The 25,224-nt window shown below is 43.8% G+C and overlaps 1 protein-coding gene and 1 non-coding gene across 3 annotated transcripts in view; both read left to right on the forward strand.

The window, feature by feature from the left end:
• Positions 1-25,224, forward strand: part of PRKCE (protein kinase C epsilon) — a 413,449-nt gene that overhangs the window by 166,267 nt on the left and 221,958 nt on the right. The gene's annotated exons all lie outside the window — the stretch shown is intronic.
• LOC122937171 lies at positions 807-981 on the forward strand. The gene has a single exon (XR_006389586.1). It is a non-coding gene; the product is annotated as a U1 spliceosomal RNA (small nuclear RNA).

Here is a 25,224-nt window from a genome sequence, read left to right on the forward strand (position 1 = left end):
TAGTGTGAATAGGAACTTTTATTCTGCCAGATTTCTCTCCTTAAAGGGACACTGACAGGCCCAATAACCATAATTAGCTGTATATATCCATGCACAGGTCTTCTAATGTGCATTTAAAACATATAAGTATCCCCCCTGTCCACATTATGAATACTGCAAACTCGTGTTTTATAACCTGAACTAATCCCTGTTCTTTCTGCCCAAGGGGCGGGGTTTCAGCTTCTCTTGTGCCCAGAGAAGCTGAAACCCCGCCCCTTGGGCAGAAAGAACAGGGATTACTTCAGGTTATAAAACACGAGTTTGCAGTATTCAGAATGTGGACAGGGGGGATACTTATATGTTTTAAATGCACATTAGAAGACCTGTGCATGGATATGTACAGCTAATTATGGTTATTGGGCCTGTCAGTGTCCCTTTAAGTTCAATGGAGGCATGGCTTCACAGTGAAGTGTCCTCTGCATTGAGCTGCTCCACATCATCTTCTTTGAGTGCTGTAGCATCCAACCAGGAGACCATTACAGCTGGCACTCAGAACAGTGGGGAGGGGCCCGTGAAGAAGCTTAGTGAAGGGGGCACTTCACGGTGAAGCTCCGCCTCCGGGGCACTTGCAGGGACAGAACATGGCAGAATAAAAGTCCATATTCACACTACCCCTGATAATAAAAGCTTGGTAAAATATATGTTCTACTGGTCTCGCTGACCCTTACCCAATGCTGTCAGCAGTTTTGCATGGTCAAAACAACTGACAGATTCTCTTCAAGAAATTAATCAGCACAAAATAATTCACTTAAAAACAATCTGGTTTCATACTTACCTGGCAGGGGAGATACCATGATCACTAAGGTGGTTCTCCCAGGGTGAGGCTCATCCATTGCACTCCGGGTGTGCTGACCCCTGCGATTTCCCCAAATGCGGGAAACTCGACTGCATAATTTGTGGTAGTGGGGAGAAAAAAAAAACAAAAAAACAATCTGGTTTCAAAGGGTGGATATTTAAGATGCCTTCCCTGTGTCTCAGCATTTAAGAAGACATTGAAGAGATGCTGTAAGAATATTATAGCTCAAATCTTTTGAAATCTCTATAAATGGAGTATATGATGTCGAATTTGCATGATCCGTACTGACCTGAAGGTCCTGAAAGCTGAATCACAGCTGTAGAAGTATCTCAGCTTACGAATATTGTTTTAGATATCACGTCATGATATTTCAGGATGAAACGTCTGCCAGAACACGTGCCTGATGTCAGTATCCGATTAATGTGAGAACACTTTGGTTTATAGTGTCAGCGCATAGGTATTTCACGTTCATAATTCACGGATGTAGAAAGATGGCTGGAACTGGACTACACCTAAAGTATGCGCTATGTGATATGTCGCTGGTCAGAAACATTAGGTATTTAGAGAAAAGGCCCAATTTATTTGGCTTTTCACCTAAAGAAGTCTCTTCTTTGCAGATTTCTTTAAGAGTCACAGGTAGGGTATGCTCTGGGGCCCTCAACCAAAATGTGATGTGGTTTCTCTTAGGTTTTTTCCTAAATACTGTACATGCTGCGGTTTTATCTCCCTCCAAAATTCCGGAACACTTGCTGGATCCGGCATTTTTTCCCCATTGAAATACATTAATGCCGGATCCGGCCCCGAGTGTTCCGGCAAAACTGATCCGTTTTTGCGGTCTGCGCATGCTCATACTGCAAAAAAAATTGGAAAAAAATAAATGCCGGATACGTTTTTCCGGATGACACCGGAGAGACGGATCCAGCATTTCAATGCATTTGTGAGACGGATCAGGATCCTGATCCGTCTGTCAAATGCCATCAGTTTGCATACGTTTTGACGGATCCGTCAGGCAGTTCCGGCAATGGAACTGCCTGCTGGAATCCTTTGCCGCAAGTGTGAAAGTACCCGAAGGCTAGCAGTTGCCCATTGCAACATGCCAGAAAGAAAATATTCACATCCAGGCTGATGGTCACCAAGGCATAATATTCATAAGATACAGAAGGATACTGAGCCTAGGTCATTAGAAACTGTTTGAGGTCATTAAGTCAAATGGGGCTAATTTAAGAACTACGATGGGAACCATAATGGTGCCAAAAGTGGATTACTATAGATTTTGAGCTATTTTGATTGGTCGGACATGCATCGCCTAGGCTCAGTGCCAGGTTTATCGCCATTGTATAATTAAGGCAGGATAGGACAGCAGTAAGCGATGTGGTGGCCTTGGGATGTGGATTCAAATCAGATCAAGGAAAAATCTGCATGGGAGTTGTAATTTCTTCCAGTGTTTGCATGTAAATGTATATGGAAATTAGACGGTGAGCCTATTTGGAACTAATGCGAGTGATGACAATATACCTGTACGCGGCTACGGCATATGTTGGTGATGCATTAGCAATAAAAAAAAATAAAAAAAATAATGGGTGGACATTCTGGGTCTTATTGTCTTAAAGAGGAGTTTACATCTTAGATATTAATGACATATACACTGGATATGCCATAAATGTCTGACAGGTGCAGGTGTCACTTCTGGGACATGCAGCTACTGTATCTCGAGAATGAAGTGCCGCCATCCCCATCCCTCCTAGAGAAGCCTCACTTGCCATAGCATCTAGGTTGTGATTCAGTGCAGAGGTGGCCAGGATTATGGAAAGTGTAGTTTACTGTGCTGTCTATAGGGGAATAGAGAGAGGTATGGACAAGTGCAGTCACCTTATTGATTTATTCTCCATCCTGGATGGTGGGATGGGGTCAGGGGACCCCAGTTCTAAAAACAGGTGTGGGTCCCAGAGTTGACACCCACATCTTTATCACATATGTGGATACTGTATGTCATAAATGTCTAAGTTGGGAATACCTTATTTAAATGGGTGTAGTATACTTAACAGAAAATTTGCATGAATGAATAGTACAAGTGACAATAAGACCTCTAGTTCTACTTATAAGCCACTTCTCCTCCAACTGATCATTCATCCTCAATTCATAGCTAAAATTGAGATGGACTATCAGTTCACTAAAGGTTCGGGTTAGGCTGCCCATAGAAGTCTATGGAGAGGGGACAGAGGAAAATTTGTGTATTTGTGTGAATTCTGAGACCTGGAAATAAAATAGGCTTTACTTGGCTTAGGTGCATAAAAGGTTTACTAAACTATATATATATATATATATATATATATATATCATACAGAGTAAACGTAAGTAACAGTCACCTATGCCATGAACAAATGATCAGGCTCTCCGTCGACCAGTTCTAAACATGTATCATATGGGCGTCAGCCAGATTCCAACGACAGGTGGTAGCCACAAGACACTTAACCAATCAATATCATTAGTGGAGCTAAGCTGTTTGTTACATGCCTAGATGTTTTCTAGCTGGCCTTTTCGAAAAGGTCTTCAGTTTTCAGTACGTGTATACCATTACTTCCGACCTCAGAAATGTGGCTTGGTACCTGGTACCACTCACCAACTACATTACACAGAATTAAAGGGAAAGAACCACTAAAATAAACCTTGCCATACAAGCTGCCGGATGGAGAAAGATACACAAACACACAGAAATGCTGCTGCTGGCTGTAGTAAGTTTTCTATCTCACCCTAGTCCCGGATTCACAGCTACACTGTTCAGTATGGCTGTACAATATCTTCCATCCTGCTGCTACGTCTGAGGGTGTGCTATAAAGAGACAGGGGAGCAGGATTTCATCTTCTTTAAGTGTGCAGTATATGGGAGACATCATAGCAGCTAGTCTACATCCACAAGCTCAGGGAACCTGACAATTAGAGATGGATCCTGCTGAGGGGAGAACTGTTAAAAAGATGCAGACCGCAAGTCAAATAATGGCCTCACATAGAGTTACTCGTCGTGTACACAAACATGATTTGAAATGGAAGGCAGAATGACTACTAGGTCGTTAATCAGGGGAATAAACGTTTCTTCGGACAATAAAGGTCTGCTTTCGGTTTGTCTCTAATGGCTGGGATATAGTTATGGGAACAACTCAGTGTTCCTCTAGATGCCTGAAATGTCAAAATGTTTTCAAGTGAAAGATTTCCAATGGCAAAGCTCAGTACTTTCCTGAAAGCAGGAGCACATGAGGCAGGATCTGACTTTTTTTTTTTTTACTGTTCCCCAGCTGTGATAGTGAAGGCCCCCGACTTTCCCGGTATCGGCAGAGTAAATATACTCCGCATCCATAGGCTGTAAGACATCTTGTTTATGTGACAGCTTCCCTGGGCTGTTCCTGGGTTACGGTAGTTCAGCGCAGATGCTGTTAACAAGTGTAAGTGTTCGGCGCATGCGCAGAACAAAGGGTTTTGCGTTCTATATCTGCGCATGCACTGGAGGCGTCCACCTGCCATTCAGCTCTTGCGCTGAACTACTGGAAGCCAGTAACAGCCCGAGGAACCCGAGTTTCGGAAAAGTCATCGCACATGTAAACTCAGCTGTATGTGGTGTTTTAGTCTTTTATAAGGTTGGTTTCACACACAGAATTTTTGGGAAAAAACGCCACTGCAGGTTTTTGTTTTTGAGTCAAAACCAGAAGTGGATCCAAAAGGGCTGGGGAATGTACTGTAACAGAATGACCTTTTTCCTGGATCCGCTTCTGGATTTGGCAAAAAAAACTGCATCAAAACCTATAAATCCTGAAAGGCATATACATCGGCCTTGTTAGAGAATGTAATATGTACAGTATATGCCACTCGGTGTATAATAGGATGGTGCATCTGTATGTGAATGGGCGGTATATATTTGGGCAAATGTACCATTCATTTCGGCGGGGCTTACAGGAATCCATGCACATGGTGAAGCAACAACCAAATACATATGTACTATATTCAATGGATTTTCAGTTGCAGACCTTTCAGCCGCAAATCTGCTTCATGTGAACATGCACTTAGATTTGGCAACATTGTGACCTCATAGACATGCAGTTTTACTAATGCAGCGGTTTTCAAATATATTACTAATGGCCGTGAAATTTTGCAGTTAAAACTGGTTTTGCCACATCACGACCACATCTTGCATGCCCCACAGCTGCTACATGTAGCCTTACCTTTATGCTACATTCACACTACTGTAGTGTTTTGCGGATTTGCAAAACACGGACACTGGCCAATGTGTGATCCACAATTTGCAGACCGCACATGGCCGCCACTACCATAGAAAAAGCCTATTCTTGTCCGCAATTGTGGACAAGAATAGGACATGCTCTATCTTTTTTTGCGCCTACGGAACTACGGATGCGGAGAGCACACTGTGTTCTGTCCACATCTTTTGCGGCTCCATTGAAATGAATGGGTAAACACCCATTCCGCAAAATTACTGAACGGATGCGGACTTATTCATATAGTCGCGTGAATGTAGCCTTAATTGGGTTCCAATAAATAACCACTGCCAGCAAAATCTTTTCCATTTTCCATCAATAGTAATGTCCATGACTAAGACTACATTCACACTTGCATTGTTAATTCCGGTATTGAGATCCGGCAGAGGATCACTAAATACATTGGAAGTCAATGGGTGACGGATCCGTTTTTTTAGGCTCCTCAAAAGACAGATCCGTCACCAATGACTTACATTGTTTTCAGTGCCAGATCCGATTATTTCTGTTTTTATGACTGGACACAAAACCGCAGCTTGCAGCAGTTGTGTGTCCGGTCACAAAACGGAATGCTGCCGGAACGGAAGACATCCTGGACGGATCTCTTTCCATGCAGAATGCACGAGGACTAAACGGAAAGTTGTTTTTTCCCCGGTATTGAGATCCTCAGCCGGAGTGTGAAAGTAGCCTAAGTAGTAGTGACTTTCGTTATTTTATAGTGTGTTATTTTAGAGTGCTTTGAATTATCTAATCCCACATGACCGTCCTCTGAAACTGTTTCCTTGGGGTGCTTCTTTAATTTTTTTTTCACATTGCATCTGTTATCAGTATTAGAGTAAAAGATAACACAAAAAAATGAAATCCTTTCACATAGTGGGGCAATACAAGAAGTTTCTATAAAATGCATCCAAGCTGGGACAGGAAAAATTAAGGAAAAAAGACTTCCCTGGTGGCCTAGGGTAGTGAAGGAATTTATGCCACAATCCCTGGTGGCCTCGGTTAGTGGAGGGATTATAAGGATATTTCAATTTCATCATTAGGATATTCCGTCACTTTATATATGACCTGTAAGATCCGGATCTGTCTGACAAATGCATTGAAATACCGGATCCATCTCTCCAGTGTCATCCGGAAAAAACGGATTCGGTATTATTATTATTTTTTTTTTTTTCTAAAGGTCTGCGCTTGGATCCGTTTTGCTGCAACACTTAATGCCGGATCCGGCACTAATACACTTCAATGTAAATTAATGCCGAATCCGGCATTCCAGTAAGTGTTCAGTATTTTTGGCCAGAAAGAAAACTGCTGCATGCTGCGGTATTTTCTCCGTCCAAAAAACATAAGAGGGACTGAACTGATGCATCCTGAACGAAACGCTCTCCATTCAGAATGCATTAGGATAAAACTGTTTTTTTTTTCCGGGATTGAGCTCCGGTGACGGAACCAGGGCCGTCTTTAATATTGATTGGACGCTGGGCAAAAATTTACTTGGGCCCCCTGGATCCCGCCTTCCCACACCTTAGCAGGCAATCACGCCCTCCACCACAACACACACACAAAAAATCCACACATCTGGTATAGTCCAGTGAATGACTGTAAATACTTCCAGTTCTGAAGACTCCAGCGGCTCAGGATCAGTGTTCTGGGCAGCTGGGCTCAGGGCTAGAAGTGGGCACCGCTCTGCAGGAAGGAGACCAGGGCTCGGCTCACCCTAGTGTTACAGTGCACCCCAGCACCCCACAGTATGCAGTATAGCACCCTATAGTATACAGCACCACACAGTATGCAGTTTAGCACCCCACACTATACAGTACCCCACAGTATATAGTAGAGCAGTATAGCAGCCCACAGTATACAGCACCTCACGGTATACAACACCTCACTGTATACAGCACCCCAAACTATACACGATACAGCCCCCCACACTATACAGTACAGCAGTATAGCACTCCACACTATACCGCACCCACAGTATACAGCCCCCCACACTATACAATACAGCAGTATAGCACTCCCCCCCACTATACAGGCCCACCACACAGTATACAGCCCACCACACAGTATACAGCCCACCACACAGTATACAGGCCACCACACTGTATACAGCCCATTACACAATATATAGCCCACCACACAATATATAGCCCACCACACAGTATACAGGCAACCCCCCCCCCCACACACACATTATACAGCCCACCACACAATATACAGCCCATTACACAATATATAGCCCACCACACAGTATACAGGCCCCCTCACAGTATACAGGCCACCCCCCCACACACACAGTATACAGCCCACCACACAATATACAGCCCATTACACAATATATAGCCCACCACACAATATACAGCCCACTACACAGTATACAGCCCACCACACAGTATACAGCACCCACTATACAGTAGTTTACAGTATATTAACATAACAGCCCCTGTCACCTTTTTCTGATGTAATCTTTACACAAAAAAGCTCCACAGTTAACTTCTGCAACACTCAGTAGGACCTGTGATGACCCCATAGCCATGTGACCAGTAATTGCTAGGTTACTGGTCACATGGTAATGATGTCATTAAGGTCCTAGAGCAAAACTCATTAAGGTCCTAGAATTAAGATCATTAACACAGTACGATCATGATGCCTGTGTAGCCGACAGCCTGACACCCGGGGCAGTAGCTAGCAGGGCTCAAGAGGCAGCTGCCTTGGGCCCCCCAGGAGCAACTGGGCCCAGGGCAGCTGCCCCTTTTGCCCCTTGGTAAAGACGGCCCTGGACGGAACTCAATACCGGAAAACAAAACCCTAGTGTGAAAGTACCCTAAGAAGAAATATGTCTCTAGTGCCACCTATAGGTAACTGCCCTGTAAATCAATTAACAACCCTTTAAGAGCTTTGAAAAATATAGATAGCACCAAAGAGACATTTCTTTCTTATGTAGGAGAACTAATTTGCATATCTAAAGTTAAATTAAAATATAATCAGTTTTAGACCTGTTTTCAATAGGGCTCCTTTACTATCCTCTATTACTACTGGACATGGCCGTTAGTGATGCACACAGCTGGTAATTGTGCCTTTGTAGTGCTTCTTTTCCGTTCCGGTTCTGCCAGATGATATTCTCTCCCTGCACAATACCGTTAAGATGGTGGCCCGTGCCCATCGCTGCCATGATCCCCTGGCCGGGCAATGCATTTCTTACCCTGTCCTACATTCTACCTTATCAGTGGTCGGATCCGTGTGCTCTCATTTGCCACCTGCAGCAGGTCCGGCCGCCAGTATTCTATGTGCCCGCTGCTGCCCCGCTCCTGTGTTGCAGACCACGGCCTGCTCTTTTCTTCCCTTACGGCGAGTGCATACTCCCTCTCATCCTCTTAAAGGGCCAGCTTGTTCACATATAAATTCTTCCCCAGCCTATGGCTGGCTGTTCCTGGGTATATCAGGCACTTTCCCTAGTGGGAGGGTGTCTGATGTTTAGGTTCCTAGCTAGCTAGTTTACCTAGTGAAGGTCTGCTATTCATACTGTCGACCCGTTTACCAAACCTCTGCCTGTTTACCGTGTTGATCCTCAGTTGTCTGCCCAGACCTGGGACCTGTTTCACGCATACGCACAAACTCCACCTTCCCTGACTTCTACCTATTTCCTGACTACGAGTATTGCCTGTCTCCTACTTTTCATTACAATAACATGGGTAAATCATTAAAACAGCTCCTGGGATGGCACTCTGTGGTCACGTGGGTGGCTGAAAGCTCTTCCAGACCAGGAAGTAGTTGTCAACATCAAATTGGAAGAAAATTACTTACATTTCAATTAGCTTTTAGTGGCGCATGAAAATTATATTTTGTGTACTGAATACCTTAAATAAAGCAGTAACTTTTCTTATAATTGAAATGTTTTAGTAAGTTGATAACTACCACTAAAGATGTTTCCTTGGCCTCTCAGACAGGTTTTAGTATATATTTATGGTGATGTGAGTTCTTACTGGGATTTCATGCTGGGGTAGAGGAAGAGTAAGCTGCCTTATACATATTCTGATCCCAGCATGATAAATCTGAATGTAACTAAAGTTGTTCTACTTGTTTCTACTTTTTTATGGATTTGCACGAGTTTAACACAGATATTTTATATTGCTTTTGTATAGGGGGTTTCAGTCTCTTCCTTACCTTTTCTTCTTTGCTGGTGTCCATACCCACCACTAAGTGTAAACATCACGTGACCACAGTGGCAAATCGAAGTGATCTCGTTTCAGCAGTCAAATGATGTGAAATCACAACACACTGGCGTAAATAGAGGAGTGGATCGGGATCACTGCTACCAATTCATAAAACCTTGAAATTCATTTTAAAGATTGTGCTCCAGAATACCAAAATGTCATCTATAAAGCCACTTCCCGATTCTCATTTGTAGTAATTCTATTCCTCATGTTGTTTACTCTTTATTTTTAGAGTCATTCTGCGCTACTTTGCATTTTTAAATAATCCTCACTCCAATTGTTCTCTAACAGATGCCACAGGAGGAAATTAGACTTCCTTCCCTGTTGTGCTGAAGTCTTCTATTAAAAAAAGAAAATTCATGTTTTTCCTTTAAGATTTTTTTAAATGTAAGCCTGATTTTTACACAGACAGTGTAGCTTTGCTGCAGTATTTTTTATTTTTATTTTTTTTGGGGGGACGGGGGGGGGGGGGGACTGTATGGTTTAATAATTTGTATAGATTATTATTTTTTAACTAGCTGTCTCCTCCTAAAGAGTAAACCAGATAAACAGCACTAACAGAGTGTTACTAATAAACAATACTAACAGAGTTTTCCAGATGAACAGTGCCAAACAGAGTGTCTCAGATAAACAGTACCAACAGCATGTCCCAAATAAATAGTGCCAGTGTCTCAAACTGTACCCACAGAATGCCCCATATAAACTGAGCCAACAGCGTGTGCAAGATAAATTATGCCAAAAGAGTGTCCCAGTTAAACAGAAATCTGAGAAAAAGTTCAAATGTCAGGGTAGGTGGCCCCAGATCAGTACGGTGAATAGGTATGGGTCAGGTCAGGTAGAGAGAGTCAGAATCCGGGAGTCAGGCAGAGTTCAGTACATAGGAAGATACAGCGTTGGACTGGCGCACTAGAGGATCCTCTGGTGGGCCCAGACTCTGATACCATAGTAGGCCCCAAAAGTCCAGGAGAAGAAAAACTATCTGGAACTGCCGTTGGAACTAATTGCTTGCCTCTAGGGTTTATTTCTTTGAATCAAAACCTATTAGACTTTATTAACGATGTAGGTGTTAGGCCCCAAAAATAATTTCCTCTGGTGGGCCGAAGGATCCCCAGTCCAACGCTGGGCAGACAAGCAGATTATAGCACCTTAACAGAGTCTACCAAGCTATAGAAACCTACTGCTCAGGCAAGAGGTGAAAAAAACAGCCCAGCATATATAGGAGAACTGATTAGCTCATTAGTCAAGCAGCTGCACACAGAGCAAAAGGAAAATTAACCTTTGCAGTACTGCAGGGTGAGGTGATGTTTGATGATAGTATCTCTAATACATACACAGGAAACCTGCGCCCGGGACCATTGTCAGAGGACTGGAACTGCAACAGACACTGGGTGAGTGGAGCGGCCCTGGTGCCCGCCTGGGAGCATGTGACAGCAGCAGCCACAAACTGCCATTATAACACTATATTCCAAAAGAGTGTCCCAGATTAATAGTACCAAGCAGAATGTCCTAGATACATTGTACCAGTGGTGTATCATTTTATAAATAAGTCCAATACTCTGTTTTGCTTTATTTCATTATATGTATATATGAACTGGACCTTAAAGCGTACCTGAGTTTTCTAAAAAAGTTTATACAATGGCTGTGCTTCTTATCATAATTGTAAAGGAACAGTTATATTTGGGCTTAATGTTTTTTTTCAGCCATATTATTACCTGTTTCAGCTGCACAGCTAGATGCATTTCACTGAGAAGTAGGAGGCGTCTCCCTTCTGTGGAATATCACAGTTCTGTACTGCTGTGGCATCCTTTCCCTTACTTCCCATTATGTTTGTTTTCAGCTCTGGAACTCCCAGAACCGGAGGGATAAATCACACTTAGGCTCCATTCACACGTCCGCAAAATGGGTCCGCATCCTTTCCGCAATTTTGCGGAAAGGGTGCGGACCCATTCATTCTCTATGGGGACGGAATGTGCTGTCCGCATCCACATTTGCGGATCCGCACTTCCGCATCCGTGCTTCCGTTTCCGCAAAAAAATAGAACATGTCCTATTCTTGTCCGCAATTGCGGACAAGCACAGGCATATTCTATTATGTCGGCAATGTGCAGTCCGCAAAATGCGGAACGCACATTGCCGCTTTCCGTGTTTTGCGGATCCGTGTCTCCGTGTATCCGCAAAACACATTGCGGACGTGTGAATGGAGCCTTAGGGCTCATTCAGACGGCCGTATGCTGTCCGCAAAAATACTGAATGCTATCCGTTTTTTTGCGGATCCGCAAAAAAACTGATAGCATTCAGTCTTTTTGTTGACCCATAGACTTCAATAGGGCCATGTCCTGATTTTCACGGACAAGTATAGGACATGTTTCATTTATTTTGCGGATCCTTGGAATAGAAAAGGGCCCCATAGAAGTGAATAGGTCAGCATCTAATCCGCAAAAAAACGGAACAGATCAGGAAACAAACAACGGACGTGTGAATGGACCAGAGAGGCAAGAGGCTCCTGTGATGTTCAGAAGCAGTGTAGAGGCAGTTGTTTTATCAGGCTCAGTATCTCAGCTAACTCTGACACCCCCCCACTTCCTCTCAGACTCTTTGAGTCTCTGTTACCAGGGACAGATCTTGCCTGACTGCAACGTAGATGGAAGGGAGATCCCTAGTGGCCATGACTTTACAGCTTTTTTTTTTTTTTTTTTTTTTCCCCTCAGATGGATGCAGGCATTTTTTAAATAAAGTGAAATAGAAATGTGCTAAATACACCATTCCCTATTAAATTAAATTGTGTGAAAGTACAGTGACTCTTACATTTTTTTATCATAAAGACAGTGTCTCTCCAGTGACAGAGGTCAGCCTGTCTGCATGTTTGGTCATCTGACAGCCTATCTGTTTTCACTTGTTGCAGTGTTGTTGTTGGTAATGACCACACCTCTTGTCTCAGGTGTACCGTATTTTTCGCTCTATAAGATGCACCGGCCCATAAGACGCACCTAGGTTTTTGAGGAGGAAAATAAGAAAATATATTTTTTTAACCAAAAGGTGCGGTTTGAACTAATGGCGGTCTGTGCATGACACTATTATGAGAGATCTGTGGATGATGCACTGTTATGGGGTGGGGGATTTGTGGATGGCACTGTTATGGGGGAGCTGTGGATGGCATTATGATGAGGGATCTGTGGATAGCACTGTTATGGGGTGGTGGATCTGTGGATGACACTGTTATATGTGTCATCCACAGATCCCCCATAACAGTCCGATTCACAGATCCCCCCCCCCCCCCCCATCATAATGCCATCCACAGACCCCCCTATCATTATCCCATCCACAGGAGCAGGCAAGTGACCTCCGTAACTCACGGAGGTCACTTGCCTGCTCCAACCTGCTTCATTAATAAAGTGGGCGGAGCGGGCACGTGACCTCCGTGAGTTACGGCCGCCCGGCCCGCCTGCTAGCTGCTAGTGCTTACTACAGGAGCGTGACATGTGTACCGGTAAGCACATGGGGAACAGGGGGAGCGCATCATTATTCAGTTTAGATATGATGATTAACACTACATATAATACAGTACATACTGAGCGGCAGGGCCAGAGTACAGTGCCTGCCCTGTCCGCCTCTCTCCCGCCTACTACAGTCCCCCCTCACTAATACATCGCAGACTGTGATGTAAATTGCCAGCATTCGCCCCATAAGACGCAGGTGTGTCTTATGGGGCGGGGGGGGGGGGGGAGTGCGTCTTATGGGGCGAAAAATACGGCAGCTTGTGGTCATTACTGCTCCTCTATTCCTAGTCTGGACTCACACTTCATACCATGCGGTTGATATTCTCTTTCCTTTATATCTACAGTATTTCCCACATTAATAATGAGTGCAAAATCTAGAACAAGGCCTGAGCACAGTGAATTCTTTATTTAAATAAAAAAAGTGGAATGATGCTTTACTGCAGTACTTTCCTACTCAGTCATAGAATGCAGAAAACAGTGTGCCCCCTCCATCGGATGTCCTTTTTAATGAGTACAGATACATTCTGAGAAGCATGTTTCACTTGCCAGGATAAACAAATGTTCTGCACTGTGTTCTGGAGCAGATGTTCACTTACCTTTTAAGTGTTTTCCTCCTGCTTAATGTTATCTTCATATTCCATACCTTCCAATAATTCAATTGGCAAATATTTTTGCAAATCTCACTGCAAAACAGTCTGATAGACAACTCCAAGAATGGGTCTAATCCATTAACATAGCAATAGTCCTGCTCACAATTTAATGTGATTTTGAGAACTACCAAATATCTACAACAGGGATGTCAAACTCGTGGCCCTCCAGCTGTTGCAAAACTACAACTCCCATCATGCCTGGGCATACTACAGCTATCAGGGAATGATGGGAGTTGTAGTTTTGCAACATCTGGAGGGCCATGAGTTTGACATCCATGATCTACAATAACTACTGAACTACCGAATTTCCACAGTAAGAACAATGGACATATGCTTGATTATTGCTTTAAAAAAATCCATGGGGAAAATACAAGATATAAATAAAAGATGTATAGGGTCATTTATCAAACTGGTGTAAAGTTGAACTGGCTTAGTTGCCCTTAGCAACCAATCAGATTCCACCTTTCATTTTTACGAAGAAGGCAACTAAATCAGTTCTACTTTACACCAGTTTGATAAATTACCCCAATAATGTGTTATAATATGAGCTAGTTTACCAGGTGGAAGGAATCATTTCATGTGCCTGCTAGAGCTCCTCTATAAGGGCTGTATTACCAGGAGGAGGGAATCGTATGATAGACCTACTATTGCATTAGAGAAAATGGAGCTGTAATACGGACACGTACATGAGCCCTTTTCTGTGAATTTTAGTTCTTTAATTTGAATATGTACAAAATTAAATATCCCATTTAAGGATTTTTCTTTTTTTCTGGACAACTTAGCTCTATTAGGGTGAATAGGACCTTACACTGTCCCTGCTGCCCTGTGCTCTGTCCACACAGCATCAGGGATGTTACCATGGCAGCAAGGGCTTCAGTAGCATCCTGGCTGCCATGGTAACCGATCAGAGCCCCAGGATTACACAGCTGGGGGCTCCGATCAGAAGCTGCCACTGCCACCAATGAGAAGGGGAGGGGACCCTGTGGCCACTGCCACCAATGATTTTAATACTGGGGAGGAGGGGGGAGGGCGTATTGCGCCACCAATGATAATTAACCTTTAATACACGAGGCGGATGCCGGCAGCAGATCAACGGCAGTTAACCTCTCAGCTCCCCGTCAGAGGCAGGGTGCCGGCTATGTGATTCTGCTGCCGGCACCTGCCTCCTGTATTAAAAGTTAAAGACGACCTTTCATGGGTTCGGACTTTAAGTTAGCAGGCTACACAGAGCGGCGCCCAGGGATCTCCTTGCACTTTTTCTGGGGCACCGCTCCGTTAGCCCGCTGTGTCCCTCGGTGACCCAGGCTGTGAGCTCTGCGCTGCGATTGGACAGCGATACAGCCTGGGAGAAGAAGACGCCCAGGGAGAAAAAGGGCAGGCTCCTCCCAGTTTTACCAAGAGACCGAAAATACTGAGGGACACAGGGCTAACGGAGCAGCGCCCCCGAATAATAGTAAGTGCAGTGAGAGCCCGGGGCGCCCCTCTACACAGCATGATGGTTACTTTACGATGTTCGAACCGATGAAAGGTCCTATTTAACGTTCATTGGTGGCGCAGTGAGCCTGCCCCTCCTCCTCCCCCTCTCTCCTCATTGGTGGCAGCAACTGCACAAGGGGGAGAGAGAGAGTGACTCCTTCTCCCATGTGCTGCTGAGGTGAACACGGAGCGCGCTGAGAGCAGCGCGCTCCATGCTGTGATATTAGGCTGCGCAATATCGAAGCCTAGTATTGAAAATTGTCAAATCCTGGTTTCGAGGTCGATACCGGACAAAAGTATTGATTGGGTATTGAAAATTTGATACCAGCAACAACCCTAGGTAGTAGAGATTCAGAAGATGACAGAGAGTAAATGAAGGCATGTCAGAGCTAGCTTTGATCCAGAGTCTGATAAAAGAACTGCTTCTACACTGCTTTTGAAGATTAAAGGAGCCTCCTGTGTGTCTGTAAGTGTGATATCTCCCTCCTTATCTGTTCTGTAAGCTCCAGAGAAGAGAAAGGATGTCACAGCAGTACAGTGCAGACAAAACGGAGACACCCTTGCTTCTGAGTGAAATGCATCTAGCTGTGTACGTAGCTTGATAAAGGGAATAATATGGCTAAAAAGACTTTGAGGAAGACCAAAAAAGTCTGTTCCTTTGCAGTTATGATTGTGCAAAGAAGCACAGGCATTATGCAAACCTTTTTTGAAAATGCATGTACGCTTTAAAGGGGTTGTCTGAGAGGCTAGATAAGAAAAACTAAAAAAACTGCATTCATTTCAAAGGGGCTGTCCATGGTTTTTATTTTGATGTCTAGGATAGGTCATCATATTCCAAAGTAGCTCCAGTGCCAGAAGTCGCCTCTAGAACTACACAGCTCCATTTATTTTGTAGTGGATGGAGCTGGTTATTTCAACGCTGATCCCATTGTACTGAATGAGAGGAGATGTGTATATTTGACACCTACTTCCAGGCCCAGAGCTAATCGACGGGTTTGCTTGGTGTCAGACCCTTACCGATCTGATATAAATGACCTTTCCTGAGCATGGGTCATCAATATCAAAATAATGAACAGCCCCTTTAAATTCATTCAGGTAAGAAATCAGACAGTTGCTTCTCTGATTAAGAACCATCTGGTTCGAAACATGTAGACCGTACTGGGGCTTATTTTTGGAGGTTTCTATCACCGCTGTACATTTGGTTTGTGGAATAAACGTCAAGCAAGAAAAACAAGGTGCTGGATTTTTCTTCTTTTCCGTTCAAGTTGCTTCTCTACGTAAGGGTTGCAAAGGACACAATGACATCTATCTTCAACACAAGTCACATCGCCACTTGCTGCAGAATCTAAAATGCTTTCTTTTGGTGCGATTTCAGGCCTGGGAATACACTTTCATGTCTTCAAAAATGGAAAGCATTAACTACTCCAGCTCTGAAGGCTAATTATGAACTACTACCAGGAACGTCCGGCCTGAGTTTTAATATTTCCCATTATCCAAATTGTAATGCTGCATTTGGATAAATCTTGATACTTGTGCGGAATTGTTTTAAAAGTCATAATGAACCTTCTGCTTAATGAGTCCATTAGATGCGGCAATCAATAACAAGCATCTGACTATTATGTTTATTGATGAGCTGATTGCTCGGAGACGGTCTTCAGAGAGAACACAAATCCATTTTGATACTGGAAAATTGGCTTTTGATGGCCACAGCAGACTGGATTTTAGTCAACTCACATCCTGCAATATTGTGAAAGTCATTAGGGACTTCCGTGGCTCAGACAGCGCTTGCAAGAAGCTTGCTCACATTAAGGATCGTCTGAAGATCTTGGCAAAGATCACACGATAACTGTTGTTCTATGAGGTAATTTTTTGATTCTTGTCAAGTTTTACCAGTTGAGGTCACGTTATTTCTGGTTCATGTAAGCAATCTAAAACCAGGGTAGGCAAGGAGAAGCCATGCCTACGTTGAATCCCCAAACCGGTGGCCAAAAACAAATGGGGGTTGTCTCCTCTGTGGACAATCCCATTCTTTATGCCCTGGTGGGGCAAATGAACATCATGGATGGTGGCCCACCTTTGAGCCAGTGCAGATAGGTGTTGTATATACTACATTTCTCTGGTATTACATAATGGCAAAATCGGCTCCTTGATGGAAGGGGAGCAAAGGTCCCAGGGGTTAGACCTACGGTGATTAACTGATTCGGTAATGGATCTAAGAAGTGATTAAAGTGATTCTCTGTGATGATACAACACTTGTAATATCAGCTCGATTTTAGAAAGAAAATCTCAAATAAAATTTGTAAAATTTGAGGGTTATTTTCTTCATGCAGCTTATAGTTGATTGTGATTTTTCTTTAGTTTCGTATGCAAAATGGCTCCTTGTGGACAGTCATAGGGGGTTCCGCCCCTGCCTAGACGTCTTCAGACAGGGTTGGCTAGACTTTATCGGTAATGGATCTGATTTGTGTAGAATTTGAGATGGGTGATTTATTGGAATATTCAGCCTAATCAGGTCAGGAAATTTCTTTCAAGTCTTCTGCTCCCACAAAGGCACACATGACTCACAAGAGACCTCTACTCAGGGGTGCACTTAGCCTTTCTGCTGCCTGAGGCGAAAACTGAAATGGCGGCGCCCCCCCCCCCCCCCCCCATGCCACAATGAAAGCACTCATTGCCCATGGGCCTTCCGGTTCCCCCCTCTTGCCCCTGCCCCTACCTGGTTCTGCCTAAGGCGATCGCCTCACCTGGCCTCATTGGTGGTGCACCCCTGCTTCTATTGATAGTCATACTATAGCATACAGAAAAAAATATAGCACAGCCAAAGCGCTATTTTTCCTTTGAAATGATGGACACCTTGGCAACTCATGGCGCCGCTAAAGATCAATGTGGTCTGTTAGGCGCGGCCAATGTCAGTCTTTAGATGGATTCATCACAACATTTTGCTAGGCTACCATGTTAGGGCCAACCTCTGCCTGTGTTTGATATTATATCACTTCCTATTTAGTCATATTTTTAGTGAACGGGACAAATTGCAGTACCAAGCACAGGAGCACTACTACCCCTACATTGAGGTCCTGGAGGTCAGACCCTCACCGATCAAAGTTTCATCAATTCTTAAGTCTCTTAGAACCTTTTTTAAAACAAAAATACTCGAAAAAATGTGATTGTGCTTTTCTTGTTTGCTTTGTGCCACTTTAGCAACCCAAAACAGTCCTCTCTGAGCACCACTGTATTCAGCGCACTCAGTCTGTGCCCGCTTACCAAATTCTTGTAGCCTCCTTAGCAATCATCTTTCCGTTTAACCCTCAGGAGGCCATTTATCAGGGCTCAGCATTGTGCGGAGGGGCAGGGCTGATATAAATTGATTACAGTATAGTGTGCTCAGCTTCCATCAGTCCAATGACAAAGGGTTGTTTGAGGTCAGAGGAGTAGCAGAGACAGAGTCTGCCAAGAGAATGCCGAGCCAACGACATCTCAGAGAAGAATGTAATTTGCAGACATGGTCCCTCTGGGGGTTTATGGCAATGACACTCTAAGATCCTGCGTGCAGGTGATTTATGTTGCTTTTCTTTCTTTTCAGTAAGGATTAGACATTTAGGAGGAGAGCAAAGTGGAGCACTTTTAAAGGATTTTCCAGTGGTTAGATATTGATGACCTATCCTCAGGGTGGATCATCAATATCAGATCAGTCGGGGGTCCGACCCCCAGCACCCTACCGATCAGCTGTTTAAAGACAGTGTAGTGCTCTGAGGAGTGCTTTGGCGTCTTCCTAGAGCAGTGATGTCCTATTCATCTGCCACATGGCACAGGAGCAGCCCAGTCCTGTTCAAGTGAATGGGCTTGGGCTGCAATACCAAGCACAGCCACTATACAATGTATGGCGCTGTGCTTGGTAAACTGTAAGGAGGCCGTGGTGCTCACCAGAGTGTCGTGGCCTCTTCAGATGAGCGGATTGGCAATGATGCCGGGTACCGGACCCCACCTATTAGGTATTGATGACCTATTTTGAACAATGCCGTTGCTGCTACCCCCATTGGTCCTCGTGGTCTTGTCTATCCTATATAAGTTGTGTGGACACTGTATGGTTGTCATGTGAATTACAGTTTGTCAGGAGGTTTACTAGTAGGTTGCGATTTTGTATAGCTTTTTCGAATCATGTGCAAGCATGAATGCAGGGTGGTCGTTACCATGGAAACGAGATGTGTACAATGTGATGGAAAAATGAATCCAGCCAGCAAAGGAGGCAACATGGATAATAACAATACATTAGTAAGGGTACTTTCACACTTGCGGCAGGACGGATCCGACAGGCTGTTCACCATGTCGGATCCGTCCTGCGGCTATTTCGCCGTGCCGCCAGACCGCCGCTCCGTCCCCATTGACTATAATGGGGACGGGGGCGGAGCTCCGGCGCAGCACGGCGGTGCACGGAGAAAGGCCGCCGGACTAAAATTACTGCATGTCAGGCTTTTTAGTCGGGCGGCTTTCTCTGTGCACCGCCGTGCTGCGCCGGAGCTCCGCCCCCGTCCCCATTATAGTCAATGGGGACGGAGCGGCGGTCCGCGGGCACGGCGAAATAGCCGCAGGACGGATCCGACATGGTGAACAGCCTGTCGGATCCGTCCTGCCGCAAGTGTGAAACTAGCTTAAGTGCCTTGTATTAACTTTCTCTACATAATTAATGCTGTTTGCTGAAGTAAGACAACCCCTATAAAGGGAGTCTCCTCTGTGTGCAACCCTTAGAAGGATCCATTAAGTTGATCACAAAGTGTCCTGCTGCCGGGACCCCCAACCATCAATTGTTATTTGTGGGTAAACCTGACAGTAAGTGTTCCGTTTTCCTGCAGCACCACCACAGGAGAAAGGAAGCATTGCACAGTGTCTATTCATAAAGATGCTACTAGTAAAATCTGCCACATGTGAATTCACCCTTAGGGCTGTATTACACCAACAGAATAGGCTACTTTCACACCTGCGTTAGGTGCGGATCCGTCTGGTATCTGCACAGACGGATCCGCACCTATAAATGCAAACGCTTGTATTTGTTCAGAACGGATCCGTCAGCATAACGTCTGAGTCTAAGTCAAACGGATCCGTCCTGACTTACATTGAAAGTCAATGGGGGACGGAACCGTTTACAATTGCACAATATTTGTGTCAATATAAACGGATCCGTCCCCATTGACTTACATTGTAAGTCAGGACGGATCCGTTTGGCTCCGCATCGCCAGGCGGACACCAATTAGACCAGTAGTTGGTGTGTATAACAAAAGATCTGTGTGTGTAAATGGCCATCTGACCAATGATAGGTCAGATAATCTGTTGGTATAAATGTCCCCTTAGGCTCTGTTCACATTGCGTTGCATGGATCTATATGAATGCCTGTAGTGATGCTTAGGAATTTGCCGGCCCGTTATGCACCAGTTTTCCCTTTTTTTATGGTATTAAAGAGGACCTGTCCCCACTGCTTTCATTCCCATGTAATAATGATTCTGGAGAATCTATTCTTATGACTCTATGTACCGTTCCTCTGTTATTTCTACTAGAAGTTGTGAATTAATTGTCAGCAGCTTGCAGTAAAGGTACAGATGGGTGTTACCAGTTGGGGGTGTGTCCCTGCACAGTCTGACTAAAGCAGCACTGATTGGACACGCCCTCTACTGGTAACACCCAGCAGTACCTTTACTGCAGACTGCTGGCAATTTATTTGTAAGCTTTTTGCAGGAATAATACAGGAAAGGCACAACATAGAGTCATAAGAATAGAGGCTCTAGAAATGTTATTATATGGAGAGTGCAAGTAGTTACTAAAACAGACATGTCAGGAGAGAGGACAGGTCCTCTTTAAATAGCATAGATGTCAGTGAAAAAAAACAGATATACCAACGCATACCCTTCCTGCAGGTGCACAAGGACGCTCCTCTGGCTTCTGTCGAAGTCATCAGGGCCTTAGTGCTTTCCCCATGCACATACTGCAGTGTGAATAAGGGTTGATTCAGACGTCTGCAAGTGTTTTGCGGTCCGCAAATTGCCGATCCGCAAAACATGGACACCGGCCGTGTGCGTTCCGCATTTTGCGCACTGCACATGGCCAGCACTAAAAGAGAAATGCCTTTTCTTGTCCGTGTCTGCGGACAAGAATAGGACATGTTCTATTTTTTTGCGGGGCCGCGGAACGGATGTGCGGTTCCGGACAGCACACTGTGTGCTGTCCGCATCTTTTCCAGCCCTATTGAAAATGAATGGATCCGCACCTGTTCCGCAAAATTGCTGAACGGATCAGGACCCATTTTGCGGACGTGTGAATGGACCCTTAGTTGTGCCAAATGAATCAGCTCTACTGCCTCTGTAGGTGTTGACATTTACGGGAGCGTGTTCTGCGATGCTGTTATGTCAGAAGGGTTGCATCATGTATAGATCTGTGATGTACACCGCGCATTATGTTGGGGAATGCTTGATATTATATTTGCTCTTCTATGGTATTATGTGCTATTCGCACCATCTGTTCCGTTGACTCACTTTGCTAAAGCGGAGTCATTACCAGTCAGTAACTTCATTTTCTCAGAAATCGTATTTGAGGTGTAATTTTACATACGGTGATTGGTAGCCATGGGAACGGTATAATGACCTTTTAGTTGTATAGGAACGAAAAATCCCATACTGTTTGTATTCTTGGTGGAAATAACAGAGTGTCAGATCTCTAAATGGCAGGAGGGACGGGGCTGATGGAGTAAAATAGCGTTCGGATTGATTGGAGTTCTCTGGGGTTCTGGCATCCTGAGGAACACGGACACGTACATGCATTCATACACGTTCTTCTACTTACATTTACACTATACATATGTACATAAACTCACACATACCTATAAACTACATAGGTTTACACTATATATATATATATATATATATACTCATACATATACATTACATACATTTTACACTATCTCTCTCTCTCTCTAAATATATATATATATATATATATATATATATATACACAGTACAGACCAAAAGTTTGGACACCCCTTCTCATTCAAAGAGTTTTCTTTGTTTTCATGACTATGAAAATTGTAGATTCACACTGAAGGCATCTAAACTATGAATTAACACATGTGGAATTATATACATAACAAAAAAGTGTGAAACAACTGAAAATATGTCATATTCTAGGTTCTTCAAAGTAGCCACCTTTTGCTTTGATTACTGCTTTGCACACTCTTGGCATTCTCTTGATGAGCTTCAAGAGGTAGTCACCTGAAATGGTTTTCACTTCACAGGTGTGCCCTGTCAGGTTTAATAAGTGGGATTTCATGCCTTATAAATGGGGTTGGGACCATCAGTTGCGTTGTGGAGAAGTCAGGTGGATACACAGCTGATAGTCCTACTGAATAGACTGTTAGAATTTGTATTATGGCAAGAAAAAAGCAGCTAAGTAAAGAAAAACAAGTGGCCATCATTACTTTAAGAAATGAAGGTCAGTCAGTCCGAAAAATTGGGAAGACTTTGAAAGTGTCCCCAAGTGCAGTCACAAAAACCATCAAGCTCTACAAAGAAACTGGTTCACATGCGGACCGCCCCAGGAAAGGAAGACCAAGAGTCACCTCTGCTGCGGAGGATAAGTTCATCCGAGTCACCAGCCTCAGAAATCGCAGGTTAACAGCAGCTCAGATTAGAGACCAGGTCAATGCCACACAGAGTTCTAGCAGCAGACACATCTCTAGAACAACTGTTAAGAGGAGACTGTGTGAATCAGGCCTCCATGGTAGAATATCTGCTAGGAAACCACTGCTAAGGACAGGCAACAAGCAGAAGAGACTTGTTTGGGCTAAAGAACACAAGGAATGGACATTAGACCAGTGGAAATCTGTGATTTGGTCTGATGAGTCCAAATTTGAGATCTTTGGTTCCAACCACCGTGTCTTTGTGCGACACAGAAAAGGTGAACGGATGGACTCTACATGCCTGGTTCCCACCGTGAAGCATGAAGGAGGAGGTGTGATGGTGTGGGGCTGCTTTGCTGGTGACACTGTTGGGGATTTATTCAAAATTGAAGGCATACTGAACCAGCATGGCTACCACAGCATCTTGCAGCGGCATGCTATTCCATTCGGTTTGCGTTTAGTTGGACCATCATTTATTTTTCAACAGGACAATGACCCCAAACACACCTCCAGGCTGTGTAAGGGCTTCGACCATGAAGGAAAGTGATGGGGTGTTGCACTAGATGACCTGGCCTCCACAGTCACCGGACCTGAACCCAATCGAGATGGTTTGGGGTGAGCTGGACCGCAGAGTGAAGGCAAAAGTGCTAAGCATCTCTGGGAACTCCTTAAAGACTGTTGGAAGACCATTTCAGGTGACTACCTCTTGAAGCTCATCAAGAGAATGCCAAGAGTGCAAAGCAGTAATCAAAGCAAAAGGTGGCTACTTTGAAGAACCTAGAATATGACATATTTTCAGTTGTTTCATACTTTTTTGATAAGTATACAATTCCACATGTGTTCATTCATAGTTTTGATGCCTTCAGTGTGAATCTACAATTTTCATAGTCATGAAAATAAAGAAAACTCTTTGAATGAGAAGGTGTGTCCAAACTTTTAGTCTGTACTGTACATATATATATATATATATATATATATATATATATATTTATTTATATATAAAAATATAGTGTAAACCTATGTAGTTTATATGTATGTGTGTGTGTGTATATATATATATACATATATATATAATTTGTGTGTGTGTATATATATATATATATATAGTGTAAACCTATGTAGTTTATATGTATGTGTATATATATATATAATGTCCAAAGAATGAGGCAGCACTCCAGATAAAGTACAAAAAAGTCCCCTTCATGGTCAAATAGCCCTTACACAGCCTGGAGGTGTGTTTTGGGTCATTGTCCTGTTGAAAAATAAATGATGGTCCAACTAAACGCAAACCGGATGGAATAGCATGCTGCTGCAAGATGCTGTGGTAGCCATGCTGGTTCAGTATGCCTTCAATTTTGAATAAATCCCCAACAGTGTCACCAGCAAAGCACCCCCACACCATCACACCTCCTCCTTCATGCTTCACGGTGGGAACCAGGTATGTGCGTCGCACAAAGACACGGTGGTTGGAACCAAAGATCTCAAATTTGGACTCATCAGACCAAAGCACAGATTTCCACTGGTCTAATGTCCATTCCTTGTGTTCTTTAGCCCAAACAAGTCTCTTCTGCTTGTTGCCTGTCCTTAGCAGTGGTTTCCTAGCAGATATTCTACCATGAAGGCCTGATTCACACAGTCTCCTCTTAACAGTTGTTCTAGAGATGTGTCTGCTGCTAGAACTCTGTGTGGCATTGACCTGGTCTCTAATCTGAGCTGCTGTTAACCTGCGATTTCTGAGGCTGGTGACTCGGATGAACTTATCCTCCGCAGCAGAGGTGACTCTTGGTCTTCCTTTCCTGGGGCGGTCCGCATGTGAGCCAGTTTCTTTGTAGCGCTTGATGGTTTTTGTGACTGCACTTGGGGACACTTTCAAAGTTTTCCCAATTTTTCGGACTGACTGACCTTCATTTCCTAAAGTAATGATGGCCACTCGTTTTTCTTTACTTAGCTGCTTTTTTCTTGCCATAATACAAATTCTAACAGTCTATTCAGTAGGACTATCAGCTGTGTATCCACCTGACTTCTCCACAACGCAACTGATGGTCCCAACCCCATTTATAAGGCAAGAAATCCCACTTAATAAACCTGACAGGGCACACCTGTGAAGTGAAAACCATTTCAGGTGACTACCTCTTGAAGCTCATCAAGAGAATGCCAAGAGTGTGCAAAGCAGTAATCAAAGCAAAAGGTGGCTACTTTGAAGAACCTAGAATATGACATATTTTCAGTTGTTTCACACTTTTTTGTTATGTATATAATTCCACATGTGTTAATTCATAGTTTTGATGCCTTCAGTGTAAATCTACAATTTTCATAGTCATGAAAATAAAGAAAACTCTTTGAATGAGAAGGTGTGTCCAAACTTTTGGTCTGTACTGTATATGCACACACACACATACAAACTAAATACGTTTCTCCTATACATATAATACATATACAAATATATGTGTACAAGTAAATGTACATACATTCACACTACACGTATACATGCACACATACACAGGACAAAATAACAGAAAAAGTCAATGTGCATAACTATTCACCCCCCTAAAGTCAATACTTTGTAGAGCCACCTTTTGCGGCAATTGCAGCTCCAAGTCGCTTTGGACAAGTCTCTATGAGCTTGCCACATCTTACCACTGGG

This window comes from Bufo gargarizans, chromosome 4 (assembly GCF_014858855.1).
Source record: "Bufo gargarizans isolate SCDJY-AF-19 chromosome 4, ASM1485885v1, whole genome shotgun sequence".
Lineage (NCBI taxonomy): Eukaryota > Metazoa > Chordata > Amphibia > Anura > Bufonidae > Bufo > Bufo gargarizans.